Source organism: Mus caroli, unplaced genomic scaffold (assembly GCF_978045245.1).
Source record: "Mus caroli unplaced genomic scaffold, Mus_caroli_1 scaffold_4, whole genome shotgun sequence".
NCBI classification, from domain to species: Eukaryota; Metazoa; Chordata; class Mammalia; order Rodentia; family Muridae; genus Mus; species Mus caroli.
Window position 1 is genome coordinate 96,589,712 of NW_028227259.1, and position 17,106 is coordinate 96,606,817.

The 17,106-nt window shown below is 43.4% G+C and overlaps 1 protein-coding gene across 2 annotated transcripts in view; it reads left to right on the forward strand.

Moving 5' to 3' along the window:
* Shroom3 (shroom family member 3) overlaps positions 1-17,106 on the forward strand; it is a 287,935-nt gene that overhangs the window by 159,229 nt on the left and 111,600 nt on the right. The gene's annotated exons all lie outside the window — the stretch shown is intronic.

Consider the following 17,106-nt stretch of genomic DNA (forward strand, 5'->3'; position numbering starts at 1 on the left):
TACCAAAAAAGACAAAGAGGAGAGGACCAGGCCCCAGTCTCCCCTGTTAAAGGATACATCGATCCCTTTGAGCACTGTAGTCAGCTACAAGCCTTTGGGGGGAAGGGGTCTAACATCCAAACTGACAAACAAGAACATTCCAGATAAACCTTAGTTACCTGTTACAAGTGCCCTAAGAACCAATCAGTGTAGAGACTAACCCTTGTATTGACCATCACCCTAGCACCTTGGAAGAAGGTAAATGCAAAGTCACTGGCTTTCTGGGGCATATGTAAAACAAAGCAAGCAAGCAAGCAAGCAAGCAAACAAGAAAAACAAACAAAAGCCCCAGAAGAAAGAAGACCAAAGAGAGAAGGGAGGAGTGGCAACAGGAGTTGGAGGAGTGGCCGGCATTTTCTATCCAATTCCCCAATTCCCTCTCATCTCTGTGTGCCACACGATAGGCTCATCTGTGATGATCTCAGACATGTATCCATCTGCCCAGGCTCTCCCTCCTCACCTGAGTGACTGGAGCAGTGAGAAAATTGAAATTAGGAATCTTCCACTCTCTGCTGTAATAAACACTGAGCCTACTCATTGCCAAGGAAACAACTGGTTCTTTTATACTGCAAGGATCTGAACCCAGGCGCATAGCCCACAAAAGCATTTCCCGCCAGCTGTTAGTGTTGTTGCAGAGTTCACAGGAACCGAATGAAAGGAGCCCTATGGTAGCACGGGATAGAAAGGTTTTAGGTTCTCATCAGCACCAAGCATCCTTTGCTTGGACTTTGCCTTGGACGTTGTATAGCTCCACCCTAGGAACCGTAACACTGAAATGACAGTTTCTTCTCATCTGTGGTCTGAGTTATGCTTGTGACATGTAGACCGTGTAACACACCAGTGTGGGTTGGTATAAAGGATGAAGCAACATCAGATAGGATTTTGATGGAAGTCATCCTTCAAGCCCGACTTTATCTTGAAGGGAAGAAAGGGCCTTAACAGAGTCCATTGCTGACCGAGTCCGTAGGGAAGGGAGGGAGAGAGCCATTTCATTTGTTTTCTGAGATTTGTTTCCTTTCATTTCCAATTGTAGTGAGACACATGTACCACAAATTTTACTATACTATTACTACCCTTCTTGCTTTTTTTTTTTTTTTTTTTTTAACAGAGTCTTACTATGTAGCTCTGACTGGCCTGGAACTTGTTATGAAGACCAGGTTAGACTTGAACTCAGAGATCTGCCTCCCTCTGCCTCCTGAGTGGTGGGATTAAAGGTATGTGCCATCATCACATTCCAGCCCCCTAATACACACACACCTTTTTTCTAGATGCTATTACTATGTTGCCCAGGCTGGGTCTTAGTCCTGGGCTGGAGTCCCCTTACACGCTTCCTATTGCAAGTACTGCCTTCCACCGAAGGCATAGCTGAAGTCTTTGGGACCTTAGGTGTTAAGTCTCACTGTGCTGTGTGACCTTCAATTCTGACTGCCTTTGTTGATGGCAGGTCCAGGGAAAAGCGGGTTCTGTCCTTGGGGCATGACCACACTAGTTGAATGGGATCACTCTATAGAACATGGAAGTGGTTCACATTTATAGTCTGTGGCATTTGGACTTTCGGTGAGGTGACATGATCAAAGTGTACTCTGTTCAGTTTTAGATAAGTGAATAAAACATTGAGTAGGAGCTGACGTTATTTAAGCCCAGGAGTTCTTATCCTAAGATTTGATATTGGCAGTGGCCTGTTTACAGCTAATCCTTCCCGTGGGTATTTCCTGTCAATACAGATGGCTTCTTTCATAGTCTCAGCATAATTAACAACTAGTAACGCAAAATTTATTCTTTTTTTTTTATAATTTTCTGTGTATGAGTGTTCTGCCTGCTTATATATGCACACCTTGTTCATACTTGGGGCTCATGGAGGACAGGAGAGGTCTTTGGATCCCCTAAAACTTTAGTTACAGACAATTGGGTGCTGAGAATTAAACTTGGATCCTTTGGAACAGAAGCAAGTGTTTGTGATCACTGAGCTATTTCTCTAGCCCCACCAGTAGTAACATTAACATTAAAATGATAGTTTATGTCTCATCTGTTGTCTGAATTAATTTTTATCAGGTTATCTAATAATATTGCTTATAATAAGTTCCCCTCCTCCTCCTCCTAGTACAGACAGAATTGAGTCCCAGTCCAAGTATCACATTTAGTAATCATCTTTTTAGCCTTTGTTTAGTGACACCCTTTCTTAAACAAGAGTCATTTTTAAAGAATTGTCCTTTGTTTCTACAGACACCGGGAACACATCTTAATTTAACTTTCTGACCTACATAGTTTTGTATCATTTGTTTTTGCCATAAAAAGGATCAGACCTAAAGCCATGTGAGTGGCGAGCAGGCTTTCCTGAGCTGTGCACCCTCGCCCCTCACCTCCCCAAGTTTTATCATTTCAAACAGGGTCTCCCTAACTTACCCAGACTTTTCTAGCCTTGAATTTGCAATCCTCTTACCTCAGCCTCCTGGCCTGGATTCCAGGCATGTACCTATGTGACCTGCTCTCTGTATCATATTTGAAAAATCATTTACTTTGTTGAGTTTTCTAACCCTGAGCCTGGTGCTACATGCCTGTGCCTGGTGCTTGGACCCAGGCTGTGAGGTTTCTTTCTGTCAACCCATCTAGTCTCAAGGTTACACACTTCCCACAGAGAGGTTTGGTAAAGCCATTGACCAAACCTCCACATCACGATGGATGAAAGTTGTAAACAAACATTTGTTTATTCCTAAAATCTTCAAAGTTACCAAATAACCCCATGATCATTTACTTTCAAAGAAGTATAAAAACAGGAGTCTGGTATAAATACGGGACTTTGGTAAAAACATCAGAATTCACACTGTTGAAGAATCATGATAAGGCTAGAGACTATCTCAAGAAACCAATGATGTGATCATTTTGGGAGAGGGACAGGAAACCTGGATGAGGGCAGGATGGAGAAGACAGGATAGATGCAGTGGGCTTTAAAGTACAAGAGGAAGTAGGGGATATGGTTTAGAGACTGAATGTACCTAACATGGAAAGGCCCTGAATCAACCCCCAGCACCTAAAACAACCAAAAAACCAAACCCAAACAACAGCAAACCCAGTAAAAGGTGTTTGATCACTACGAAGGCTCATGCAGCATGTTTAATACCCCAGTGACTTGTGGAATTGTGTGGTGACCTGGTCATTGTGTTTGGTAATGTGATGGTTTGGGGGTCGGCTTTGTTGGTGAAGGTATCCATTGGGCAGATGGAACCCAGAGCTGAGCTGGGAAAGCATTTCTTTCCTAGAGCCTCTTTGTGAGTTTGGTCTTCCTTCCCTTGGGCGTAGCTGTGTGGAATGAGCTCATCTGTTATGATAATGGTTCCCCAGACTGGGCTTCATGGGCTTACTCCCACATCTCCCTGGAGCCAAATCTTTTACTTGAATGTCAACAAAATGGCAGCTCTCAGCAAGGGAACATTCTTGATTCCTGAGACGGGGAACGGAGCCAGGCACTTGTCCGTTTGTTTTCAGATGGACTGCTTCTTATGTTGTAAATATTTAACCATTCACCATAGACTTCTTACCGGAGTTTCTGTTTGGTTTTCTGTTAATTCCATTTCTCAGAGGCAGATAAAAAAGGCTCTCACTTTCCAGAAACCTTTTTGGAAGCAAAAATTTATTATCTTTGAGAGAATTTGATAATTTGATTTGGGGGAGAATGAGAGAGAGAGAAAGACAGACAGACAGAGACAGATGGCAAAGACACAGGGAAAGAGACACAGAAAGAGACAGACAGACAAAGATACACAGGAAAAGAAAGAGACAGAGATAGACAGGCAGAGAGAGAGAGAGAAAGACAGACAGACAGAAAGAGAGAGAGATAGACAAAGACACACAGGGAAAGAAAGAGACAGAGACAGACAGGCAGAGAGACAGACGGATAGAGAGACAGATAGACAGATAGACGGACAGAGATACAGAAAAAGAGAGAGAGAGAGAGATCTGGAAGGCATGTTTTTCCATTGATCGGGTAAAGTGAACTCACCCAGTGTACGTGAAGGTAAAATAGAAGGTAATAATAATATTTGTAAAGAAATAATACGATTGCCATGAACACCCTTTCTGTCTTCGCTTCAGTTGCTGGTGGTGATGGCTAAAACCACCAAGTTTTTGTTTTGGTTTGGTTTGTTTTGGTTTTTTTCCTGCTCAATTTCAGACATTCTACTCAAAGAACCTACATGAAGTTTGTGGTTTTGAGAATCCAGAGAAGGGCCATTAGCCACCAAAGCGACTGGGTAAGGCCCGAGTGATCTTATCTCTCTGAGCAAAACGACTTCCAGCAGCTTCCTGCCGCCCGCAGTCCGCTGGGGTTCTGAAAGCCTCTCATGGCGCTTGCACTGTGAAAAAAACTTCAAGAACACATTAGGCATAGACTTTAACTTTAACTCCCCTCTGTTTGCTGTCTCAGTGATATATTTGTTTATTTTAGGGCAAAGGGCCCATATAGCACCTAGTTTGTGCTTTTGGTTTAATTTACGATGCTTATATTTGAGATAGTTGGTTCTTTTTTTTTGGGGGGGGGTGTTAATTTCTTCTTGCTTCTCCCTTCTCCACCCTCCACCCCAAAGATCTCAGGTTATATCAAGTCCATGAACAGCAAAGCAAGAAAGCCCCTGAAGACTGCTTGTGTCGACTGGTCATTCAGTGTCCCTACCACCTTTAAGAATGTCTGATGGCACTTGGATCACAATCAACCTCTAAGTTCAGAGAGTGCAGGGTCTAACTGGGAACACTACCTTACAGAGCCAGCTTGTCTGCCAGGGCCTGGCACAGTTTACAAAATTGCTTCCTGGCTTCTCAGCCAACCCCAGAAAAGCCAAGGAAGGTACTCTGGTTTTAGCTTAAGAGTCCAGAATGAACCAGACAATCAGAATGGCTACCTGACCCCAGACCTGGCTCTTTGAGGAGTTAGAATATTTTTTTGGTTTGTTTTTACCTATCTTAATGCACCTATTGCCTCTAGGAAGGAGATATTTTAGGTAAGTTATTATTCATGGAGAATGCCCAAAGCATCCCTCTTCCCCATTGACTGGTAAATGTGATAGGGGGCTTTTTCCCTTCTTGATGGCTGTGTCGAGACAACCCTCTTCTGCCTTTCCAGGTTAGCCTCCGGTCTCTACACAGAAGTGTTTTCAGCAGTTAAGTGTCAACCGTGCAGTTACAAGGGTACTCTGATAATCTGAAAGGAGGCATCCAGCAAGCTCTGAGTCGTCTACATCTTCTTTCTAAAACAATGTATGAAGAGAAGTTAGGTACAGTTCCTAGGAAAACTTGTGCCCATCCTACATTTAGCTAATTTCAAATGATCTACATAGTGGTTGTGGTTTTTGGTTTTGTTTGTTTGTTTGTTTGTTTGTTTGTTTGTTTTTTAAAATAATCTTTGTTGAGAGAAATTCATATTTTAAGAGTTTACCCCTCACACCCTCCATTTTCTGGCTAAGATTGACTGTAAAAGAGTTACCCAGGATTTAAAACCCATGAATGAAATGACCATAAAACTTTCACATCCCCCCTCTATCTCTCATTAAAATGCCAGGATGAGAAATGGCCGCAGGCATGCCCTGCCTTCGGTCAGGCGTTCCAGCTTCGCCCCCATCCCGCCCCCCTGCACTTCTGGCCTCTCCTCGGGGCCACTTGCTGTGATCAGTGCCTTGTGCTTGCTGATGGAGGTTTTCTTTTGGAATAGGTGCCTGCCCTTGGTCTTGTGGCTTTGACACTGAAGCACTGTTGTCTGTGAAAGACAGTATATTATAGCTCCCGGTGCCCCCTCTGCTCCAGCCTCTTCATTCTTGGAAGGTTTCTATGTTTCCCGGGAGATGAAGCATGTGCAGTGCTTGCTCCGGCCTTAGTGATTTCAGAAGGCCCTCGGGCCTGTTTTGTTGTTCAGGTTTCTAAGGGTGGGTGAGGGGCATGAGAATTGCCAGCCCGGGCAGTTACCACTCACTGTCAAAACCGGTGCCACGTGACTCTCTCCTCTGTCACATTTTCCTGAACACTGGTTTTGAGGTAGTTTTTAAAATCAGGCTTCATGCACTAAACAGGATTCACGAAGAACATGAATAATTTGTCACTATCTGAACCTCTATAAAGGGTCTATGCCACGCATGTCAGGGCTGCCTTGGACACTGCAAAGATTGCTCAAATTAAAGTCAGACGAGACTAAGCACATTTGAGAAAAGAAAATTGTATTCCTTGTCTTTATTTGTGTGTGAGGGTTGGCGATCGGGGGCACATGTTCTGTAGTGCACATGTATGTATGGGTCAGGGGACACCTCCTGGACTCAGTTCTCTCCTTCCATCATGGGTCCTAGGAATCAGTCTTGGTGGGAAGACCTTACTTGCTGAGCCATCGTGCCAGCCCTGCCAAATACTTTCGATGTGACCAGTCATAAATTCTTACAATTTTCTGAATTGAAAGAAAGAAATAACATTATTCCTAGTATTGGGCCTTATTTTTTTTAATTAGCCTCCTTGTGATGATATTAATTACCAGAATTTTAAAGGTTTCAGCTGGAAACTCAGGCAGCTTTGAATTGTATCAGGAGACCAGAACTGTTGTAGGTCAGACTGCCAGTCTAGACAGCTCCTGTATGGAGCGAGCTAACCATCCATAGTTTTGCCTCCCCAAGAAGCTAACATAGTATCAAAATCACAGTCGCAGTGGCCCTTGCGAGTTTCTGCTGTCAGCTTTATCAGGTCAGTTCTCAATGGAAACACTAAACATAGCACAAAATTACCTGGAGAGAAACTACTGGCAATTCAATATTTCATTTGGGAAAAAAATATTTTTTTAACCTAAAGCCAAATAGCTAGCTACTTCATTTTGTACAGTGTTGTCAAAATGAAACAAAATGGAACCCTCTTGTGTGTGTAGGAGAATCTGAGGGTTAGGATGTAAGATAAATCCATTTTAACATTGACATTCGATCTGTATCTCTTTCTCTGTCTCCTCCTCCTCCTCCTCTCCCTTCCTATCCCCCCCTCTCTCCTCCCCTCCCTTCTTCTTTCCCTCCTCCTCCCCTCCCTTCCTCTCTCCTTCCCTCTCATCCTCTATTTCCTCTCTTACATTGCTCAAAGGCTTTATTGATCTGCATTTCATCAAGATGTAGCTGAGATTTAAGGCCAGGGTGAGAGGTTTGCCCTCCCAGCCTCTACCCAACTGTGAGGTCCTTCTGTCAAAGCCACCTGTGGTTCTTGGAAATACTGGGTGCTCCTCCTCATATGTTTACGTAATTGAAATGTCATACACACCATTCTTCTCATGGCTGGGGACATTCTCATGTCATCAATCCCCTGTTCCTAGAGGTATTCTAAACTTGCCACTCTTTCCCTTCCTACTCTAACTTGTGAACTAAGGTAATGTCCATATTTATTTTTAGACAGGGTCTCTGTTATCTTAGGTTGGCCTTGAACTTCTGATCCTCCTGTCTCTGTATCTGCCAAGTACTAGGATGCTACCATACGTGGTTTTAAGCTGTGCTAGTGTCTTAACTGGGGGTTTGACTATACCAGGCAAGCCCTGAAGCCATGTTTGTGTCCGTTTTGAAGCCTTTAGATCCTATAGCACAGCCTGCCATATGGCAGTAAACCATTGCTGTTTTGAGATAGGGGCTTGTGTAGTACTAGCTGACTTGTAGCTAGCAATGATCCTCTAAAGCAGTAGTTCTCAACTGTAGGTTGAGACCCCAATAGGGGTCGCATATCAGGCATCCTGCATATCAGATATTTACATTACAATTCATAACAGTAGCAAAATCAAAGCCATGGCCCTGAACTTATGGAAAACCTCTGCTTAGCCTCCCAAGGGTCGGGTTTACAGGTGTGTACCACCATGCCCCACTAAAGTCAATTTTTGCTGGACTCCCTTGAGTCTGCTTATGATTCAGCTTGCTTCACATAAAATACATTTATTTATTTTAGGTATGAGTACACTATCGCTGTCTTCAGACACACCAGAAGAGGGCATCAGATCCCATTACAGATGGTTGTGAACCACCATGTGGTTGCTGGGAATTGAACTGGGGACCTCTGGAAGAGCAGCCAGTGCTCCTAACCGCTGAGCCATCTCTCCATACACGGGGCAGGGGGAGGGTCAGAATGTGTTCTAGGGCAACACTGCAGGAATCAGCTCTTTATGAAGTAAAGGTATGACTGTCATTATATACTTTTTCAAATCTAAGCACCAAAGAGTTGTGCTCTTGGCCATTCATTTGGGACCATTTCATCCATTGAGGCCAATGCTAGGAAATGAGAAGAAAGGAAAAATTGGCCCCATTACTTGTCAGGGGTAAGAGGACTATCTGTCTCTAGGTTAAAATTATTTAAAATTTTGTCTCTTATTTTTAATGACGTTAAGGAAAAGTTGAATCTGGCTTGATGTTCATTCTCTGGTGTTTCAAAAAGGGTCTGCTGCAAGAACACCACTAAGAGGTAACTTCAAACCAAACCTCTAAGGATTCACTTTGAAGGAGGTGTGCCTGCTGTCTAGGCATACACTGCTTACTAGCCATTCCCAAATTAAGAATAAGAAAAAGTTCACGGGCTGGAGAGATGGCTCAGAGGTTAAGAACACTGACTGCTCTTCCAAAGGTCCTGAGTTCAAATCCCAGCAACCACATGGTGGCTCACAACCATCCGTAACAAGATCTGACACCCTCTTCTAGAGTGTCTAAAGACAGCTACAGTGTACTTACATATAATAAATAAATAAATCTTTAAAAAAAAAAGAAAAAGAAAAAGTTCACGCTGGGGCATGGGGGAGCACGCCTTTAATCCCAGCATTTGGGAGGCAGAGGCAGGTGGATCTCTTGAGTTTGAGACTAGCCTGGTCTACATAGAGTTCCAGGACAGCTAGGGCTACACAGAGAAACCCTGTCTCAAATAACAAAAACAACAAAACAACAACAACAAAAAGAAAAATTCTGATCACAGAGTTTTTCACAAAGAAGTAGTGGAGTAAAGACACAATTCTAAAGCCAGGCGTGATGGTGCATGCCTTTAATCCCAGCACTTGGGAGGCAGAGGTAGGCGAATTTCTGAGTTTGAGGCCAACCTGGTCTACAGAGTGAGTTCCAGGACAGCCAGGATTATACAGAGAAACCCTGTCTTGAAAAACCAAAAAAAAAAAAAAAAAAAAAAAAAAAAATAATAATAATAATAATAATAATAAAAAAGACACAATTCTAATTTAGCACAGGTAGAACTTACCTAATGGAGTTACCATGTAGCCAGTCACTGCCGGTCCCTCTGTCTCACCTCTGGTCAGCTAGCTTCACAGATGCTGCTTTCCCTCTTCACAGTGGAAACTGAGGCATTGAGAGAGACCTTGACCAAGGTCATTTAATAAATTGTGGACACAGGATTAGAAACTTTATTTTTCCTAAGCCACTGCTCTGCTTTTCCTCCACTGCACATATCTCTGTATATTTTTAGAGCATCATCCTTTGTAGTTCCGTGGTACGCAGTGACTGATGTCCATCACCCACATATTGCCCAGCCACTCCTGGATATTCAGATACAGGAAATATTGGCGGCATAACTGTAGAGTTTTTGTTTGTTTTGTTTTGAGACATGATTTTTCTGTGTAACCCTGGCTGCCCTGGAACTCTCTATGTAGACCAGGCTGGCATTGAACTCACAGAGATCCGCCTGCCTTTGCCTCCCCAAGTTCTGAGATTAAGGGCGTGCTCCACCACTGCCTGGCTAGAACTATGGAATTTTAACTCAGCTATTATAAGTCTTTCAAAAAAAAAAAAAATCCCCAAAGTTGAGGAGTTACCAAGATGATGATCTGAGATTTTTGTCTCCATAAAATCCAACATAAATTCCATAACCTCTGTGCATGGGGCCGTACCTAGCCACCCCTTAGTGTTTGCAGATGTTAGAATTAAATAAACTCTTTAGGGGAATTTCAGAGAGTTCCCTGAAAACTTCCTTCAGACTTTCTACAAATTCCAGGTAGTTTTTGGAAATGGATCCAGGGGTCTTAGGAGGGCAGTAGCCTCTTGGGGAGGAAGGTGGTGAGCCTAGGGTCATGTGTAGCTGAAGAGGGTCCTTAAGCAAGCCCTTTAGAACTGTGGGTCACAGCCCAAGAGTCATTTCTTCAGAGGCTTGCTGCTGACTTAGCTCTAACATCCTAAGATGGTGAGCGTCAGCTCTATGGACATTCTAATAGATGCCACTTGGGCAGAGATTCTACCAGAATTGCATTCTCTGTTTGTATTCTGTACCGGGTGAGGAAAGGGACAAGGGTTCCAGAATAATGTTGCAAACTCCGCATAGAGTCAACTGTTTCAACTTCTCCTTGACTGCAGCACTTTTGCAGCTATTGGTGAATTAGTTGGATTTGCTGTTGCGTTCCATTGCGTTCCAATGGGCCATTATGTATAATTTGCAAATTGTAGTTACACTTACAGGTAATTAATCCTTTAACAGATCTCCAGTAGGTAGAGTAGCCCCTGCCTGGTAGCCACAGGGAATGGAGTGGTAAATAAGATAAGGGAGGTGTTTGTTTTCTTAGCCTTCCAGTCTCACTGAGGTGCAGACTTGTAAGCAGATAAACAAATGAAGAAGACAACTTCAGATAGACTTAAGAAAACGAGAGGTTGGGCAAGGTGCCTTAATGGTAGGGTAGAGGAAGAGAATAACTGGGTTGAGCTCTAATAATGAAAGGAGTCAGTCATATGGAGACCTCAAAGGTCAAGAGAGGGGCTGCCATTTGGGGATAGTCTTAGAATGCTTAAGGAAGCCAGAAAAGCCAAAGCTTTGGGATGGGGAAATATGGGCCCTGTCATATTATCCTGTAGGGACTCCTAAGCGCTACTCCTACCCCTTGAAGGGGTTTAAGCAAAAGAATGACAGTGATATTATCAAATCTCTCTCAATGAAACAGCAGTGGGGTCTCTCTTTGGGAAATAGACTGTTTGTAGGAGGCTAGGAGCAGAGGCAGGGTGGGAAATCAGTTAGGAAGTCCTCACATTGACTCCAGAGGTGATGTTTGCTTGCCTTGGGACAGCACTGTGGAGATGGCTGGAGGGGTGAGATGTGGGCTGATAAGATAGAGAGATGAGCAGGTGGGCTGAATGCTGGGATTAAGGGAAAGAAGAATGGGGGCCCTGGGCCTTATCTGAACATTCTGGATGGTAATGGAACCAGGAAATAGAAAACTGGAATAAGTCAGCTTAAAGAGGTGTGTGTGTATGTGTGTGTGTGTGTGTGTGTGTGTGTGTAAGAGAGGGAGAGTTAGTTAGTTCAGTACATACAGAGTGGAGCATTCCTATTTAGGTATAATCTGTTTGATATACCAATCCAGTGATAGTGTAGGTGGCTGCCTTTGAGAGTATAGAATAGAACAAGGAGATATAGCCAAGATGAAACTGAGAGTCACACGCATGTAAGTAGTATTTAAGGTCTTTAGACTGGAGATATTCATCTGAGGAGAGAGAAGCAGAGAAGAGAGAAAATAAGATCAAGCCCCAGGCTCTACAGCCTGGAGACAGATGGACTCAGCCAACTTAAACAAAGCACCATGTTGGAAGAAGAAGACTGCTCAGGAGGGTTGCAGCGTCTTGGAAGTCAGGCAAAGACCATTTGAAGAAGAAAGGCCTAGTCATTCATGGTGCTGTTGGGGAGGGCTGGAGTGAACACAAATCCTTGACCTTGGCAAGTTGGCAGTGACTGAGAAGGGTGGGGTGTGGAGAACAAGAGCTGCCAACCAGGAGGCAAGTGTGGGCAATCTGCAGGCCTGTGCGTCCCTCATCTCTTCAGTTAAGTGTTTGGCAATGGGACAGGCAGTGGCATTGCTAGAAAGACTTAGTCACTGGCTTTTAAGTGGTTGGTTCTGTCTGATATGCGTTGGTTCTGTGGCTTAGGCTCCTTGTAGTCACCTTGAAGCTTATCCATGACACACCCCACATTCTTTCCCACCACTTTCTTGGGTTTGTTCCCTGCAGCTCCACCTTCAGTAACTCACCTTCTAGAACTCTCGGGATTCACCTGTTCAGTGGAGGTTATACAGTCTCTTCCTGATAACGTCATCGCTTACTCTAAACTTCGGGTGATCAGTTTGGAACTAAAATTTTGTGACATATCTCGTACCAAAGTTAGAGATGGAGTTTCTATATTTAGCAAAAATATTAATGTTTCTCTTGTATCTAAACCTCACATGCTGAGCTTAACTTTAAAATTTATTTATTTTGTGTGTGTGATGCATGTTTGAGTATGTGCATAGATGTCAGAGTGGATGTATTGAATACATTCTCCAGTCAGGTTTTCTTTTGGACTTGTGCACAAGAACCTCTCTACCCATAAGCCATTTCTCTCATTGACCCTCACACACCAAGTTTAAATGACAGTGTTGGGATTAGAACCTAGACAGCCTGTAAACTCCAGGCTCTGGTATCAGCCAGTTTATTTTTTTAATGGAAAGGGGGGTCCAGAAAGGAAAAGCAGGCAACACCTGATCAGCCAACATTGGCTCAGAATTGCATAAAATTATAAGCATTGAGTTGCAGTTGAAAATTCGATTCTGTAAACTCAGTATTGGGTTTAAAGACAACACAAAACAAAAAAAAACCTTGTATGCCAACAGAACCTGAATGGCTCTATAGGTTGTTTGACCTTCTATTATCTACTTCCCATCTGCAAATGAACTGCCGCACAAAAATGGAAATGAAGATTTCATGCCTACACATTTTATATGCACTTGCTCTCTGGAAAGTTCTTTGGTATGTGCCTAAGGTCAGCTATGAAAACCAGCGATTCATTGGATGGCTAAGTCTGTCTCTCATTCCGGGCGGGACCTAGTTTGAACGAAGAACATTTCCTGGAGACCGAAGCCAGTCACTGGGAACCTGATCTTCAGAGTTAGAAAGGCTCCCTCTTGGGGACTTGGGAAGTGCTCTAGATTGGCTTTGTTTTTGTTGTCCTAATCTGAAAATGACAACATAGATCCTAGCCAAGGACATGCAGCATTTTACTGTAGGTGATGCAGCTTTAATTGGTACATAGAGGCATGCCTGTGGACTTAGTCCTCAGTGTGCGGGCCAATCAGATCACTTTTAGCATTTCTCAATGGTTAGTTTCATCTTATAATTAAGTAACAGCGATCATTTCCTGGCAGCTAATGACTGGCTAGAGGAGTTAGAAGCCTCATTAAGTTTACAATTTATCAAATTCTACATTCTCCATCTGCAGTGTTGCAAAAAGAGAAAGCACCCTGGAATTTCTAATAGGGGCAATCTCCAAACAGACTTCATGTGTGTGAGTGGTAACTTCTTCAAAGAGTGACTTTATTTTCTAATTAAGAAAAAAACAGGGCTGGTGAGATGGCTCAGTGGGTAAGAGCACCCGACTGCTCTTCCGAAGGTCCAAAGTTCAGGTCCCAGCAACCACATGGTGGCTCACAACCATCTGTAATGAGATCTGACTCCCTCTTCTGGAGTGTCTGAAGACAGCTACAGTGTACTTATATATAATAAAAATAAATAAATCTTTAAAAAAAAAACAATTATGTATTACATAGAACGGGGAAAATCTAAATGAAGTTGAGTCAGGGGATTATGGAAGCATGAGACGGGTGCATGCTTTTAAGTAAAGGCTGGGTTGGAGGATGGTGAGCTGTTTATCATCAGCGATGATTTTGTATCTTTCACACGATGGCCGTGGGCATCCACTAACTCTAGCATCTGTGTGTTTAGCCTGCAAGAATTTCTTGAGTGTCCACTATGTATTCGAATAATTATTCTAATGCTGAAAACACACAAGTACAAATCCCAGCCACTCTTATTGAGCTGGTATTCTCATCTTAAGAGTCCTGGTTTTAAAATACCCCAGAAGACTGTGGTTTGGAGTGGTCAAGCTAGACAGAGTCAGAAGAGGACCCACCCTGCACCATCTTGGTTGTCCTGCCTCTGTCTCTTCATTGGGGTGGCCGTTCTGTAATTGCACAAGAATCACTGTGGATCTGCTGTAGTTGGGGAACTGAGACTTACCTTCTCCTTAGAGAGAGAAGGTGGAACCTCTCCTAGGGATCTCATTGCTTTTGTTCTCATTAGAAGAACTGAGTGGGAGCTGTTCTCAGAGAAAAGAGTGATATCTGATCTCTTGTTGAAATTATTGACTTCTAGAGCATGGGCCCAGACACAGACCTATCAGTGACTCCAGAATTTTGGAAATGTGGAATTTAGGAAGGACCCTGACTCTCCTATGCTCCTTCTGTCCCATCTGAAGGAGTTCTAGAAGAACTCCAGAAAAGAAAAAAAAAAAAAAAAAAAGAATCCTGTGCTTTTATGGCACTACCCCTGGGTCCTCTTTAGAGTCAGCCCTGGGAACCTCCAAAGACCTTTTCCCTCTGTGGTCTCATTATGTCCTTGAATAAACTTAGCTGCTCAGAGACACTCCCTGGCCTCTCCACCATAGGAACAGAAGACACAGCAGAACTCCAAAACTCTGGTATTTGATTTGTGCTCTCAGATCAGCCCTGAGCTTGTGGCATGAGCGATGCTTGCCCTTACCTTGTATGTAACTTGTAGACGTTTGTCCTGGTGTGTCTTGAAAAGTTATGCTTCCGGGATCCCAACTAACTCTCTGTAATAGACTTTCACAGCTAAGACTTGGAACAATGGTCTAACTTTTGTGTATATTTGCTTTTTTTTGGGGGGGTGGGGGTAGGGGGTTTTCGAGACAGGGTTTCTCTGTGTAGCCTTGGCTGTCCTGGAACTCACTTTGTAGACCAGGTTGGCCTCAAACTCAGAGATCTGCCTGCCTCTGCCTCCCAAGTGTTGGGATTAAAGGCGTACGCCACCAAGCCCGGCATATATGCTTTTTTTGTTGTTGTTTTTGTTGTTGTTTTTGTTTTTTTAAAGGTTTGTTTATTTTATGTATATGAGTACAATGTAGCTGTACAGATGGTGGTGAGCCATTATGTCGTTGCTAGGAATTGAACTCAGGACTTCTGCTCGCTCCAGGCCCAGCTTGCTCCTGCCCAAAAATTTATTTATTATTATATGTAAGTACACTGTAGTTGTCTTTAGACACACCAGAAGAGGGCATCAGATCTCATTACAGGTGGTTGTGAGCTACCCTGTGGTTGCTGGGATTTGAATTCAGGACCTCTGGAAGAGCAGTCAATGCTCTTAACTGCTGAGCCATCTCACCAGCCCCAGCATGTTTGGTTTTTGAGACAGGGTTTCTCTATGTAGTATCTGAGCACTTTATTCTGAGCAGAGTTTGTAAGTTGGTGTCATGTTGATTGATCCCTTCTGTTTCACTGGATGTTTGGTTTCTTCTGTGCGGATTCTAACACTTGAAGATGTTCTATATTACTATGTTTGAAACAGCCTGCGATGAATATTTGAAGAAACACTACTTAAAAACAGCTATTTAAAAACCTAATCAGACTTCACAACACCAAGATAATAGTGGTTTAATATATATACCCTAACAAGTAGGAACCCGAGAGGAAAAAAAGCTACTTTAATGGACAAATAACTGCTTAGTGGACATTCTTCATGACTGCCACTACATAAAATATAGCTAGAGACTTCAGCCCTAAAATTGCTTTTATAAAACAAACAAACAAACACCTCACTTTAAATCTCTTCTCCTAAGGTACCTGGACTTACCTAAGAGTGATAATCTTTGAATTCATTCCTACATTAATGATAGTTCTCTAACATATTCTTCCTTTTAAGTTTTGTGTGTGTGTTTGTGTGCAGAATGTGCAAGTGTGCATATTCGTGTGTGCGTGTGTGTGTGTGTGTGTGTGTGTGTGTGTGTGCATGCAGAGGCAAGAGGTTGAGTCTTAGTCAAAGATTCTGCACTTTACTTAGTGAGGCAAGGACTGTCACCGAACCCAGAGCTCATGCACTGGGCTAGCCTAGCAAGCCACCTTGCCTAGGGACCCCATCTCTGCACCCCTGGAGTGCTCAAATTTAGGCAGGCTCCCACTTGCACGTGGGTTTTTTGTGGGATGTCTTTCTTTTTTCTTTTTTTTTTTTTTTTACAATTATTATTATTTTCTTAAAGATTTGTGTGTGTGTGTAAATGGTAAATGTTTGCCTGCTTATGTTTGAATACCGTATGCATGCCTAGTGCCTGTGGAGGCCAGAAGAACACCAGGTCGCCTGCAACTGAAGTTATAGGCAATTATAAGCTCCCATGAGGGTGTTGGGAAGCAAACCCAGGTCCTCTGTAGGAACACAAGTTCTTAACCTCTGAGCTATCTCTTAACCCCTACAAGTATTGTGTTCCCTTCCCTCAGAATTTTAGGCCCTCTACTGACTGAATAAAGGTGTATTTTAATTTTATTCGTGCATATGTGTGTGTTTGGGAAATGTGTTGTGCAGTGCCTGTGGATTACCGGAAGAAGGCATTAGCTCCCCTGAAGGTGGAGTTTTTTGAAGTTCATCCATGCAAGGCAAATACTCTGCCACCACGTCACATCCACGGCCTCTTTGACAATTTTCTGAGAAGACATATGCTTGGGATCCCTAGAGACTGGTAAGGGACCTCACAGTTTCTGGTTCCAGTTGGCAGTGACAGACTTGCTCATGGAGAAACAAACCATCAAGTTAGAAAGCTCTATAGATGTAAGGTGAGGACGTAGCAGTTGGGAGAAGGCTTGCCTGACACCATGAGCCCCTAGGTCTAACCCTCTGCAGCACAGAAGCTGAGCATGGTGGCGCATTCCTGGAATCTCAGCACTTTGCAGGTGGAAGCAGGGGGGTCAGAAGTTCAAGGCCATCATTTGGTACTTAGTGAGTTTGAGGCCAGTCTTCTTAAAGGGGAAAAACATCTTACAGAGCATGAAAAATTATGTATGCTTTTCAGAGGGAAACCAGGCTTCAGGAGTTTGGGGGATATGGTCAGTCAGTCAGCATGGCTCACTGGACTGCACCGGGGTAACACCCTGGCATTAAGTCTAGGCATTAGGAACCGAAGCCTGGGAGAATGACCTGAAAGGGAGGGAGAGTGTGAGAGTCTGGGCTCAGAGCCTCTCCTTGGAGTGTCTTTCTCTCCCAGGTCATGAGGTCAGGTCTGGCAGCATTTCATGAC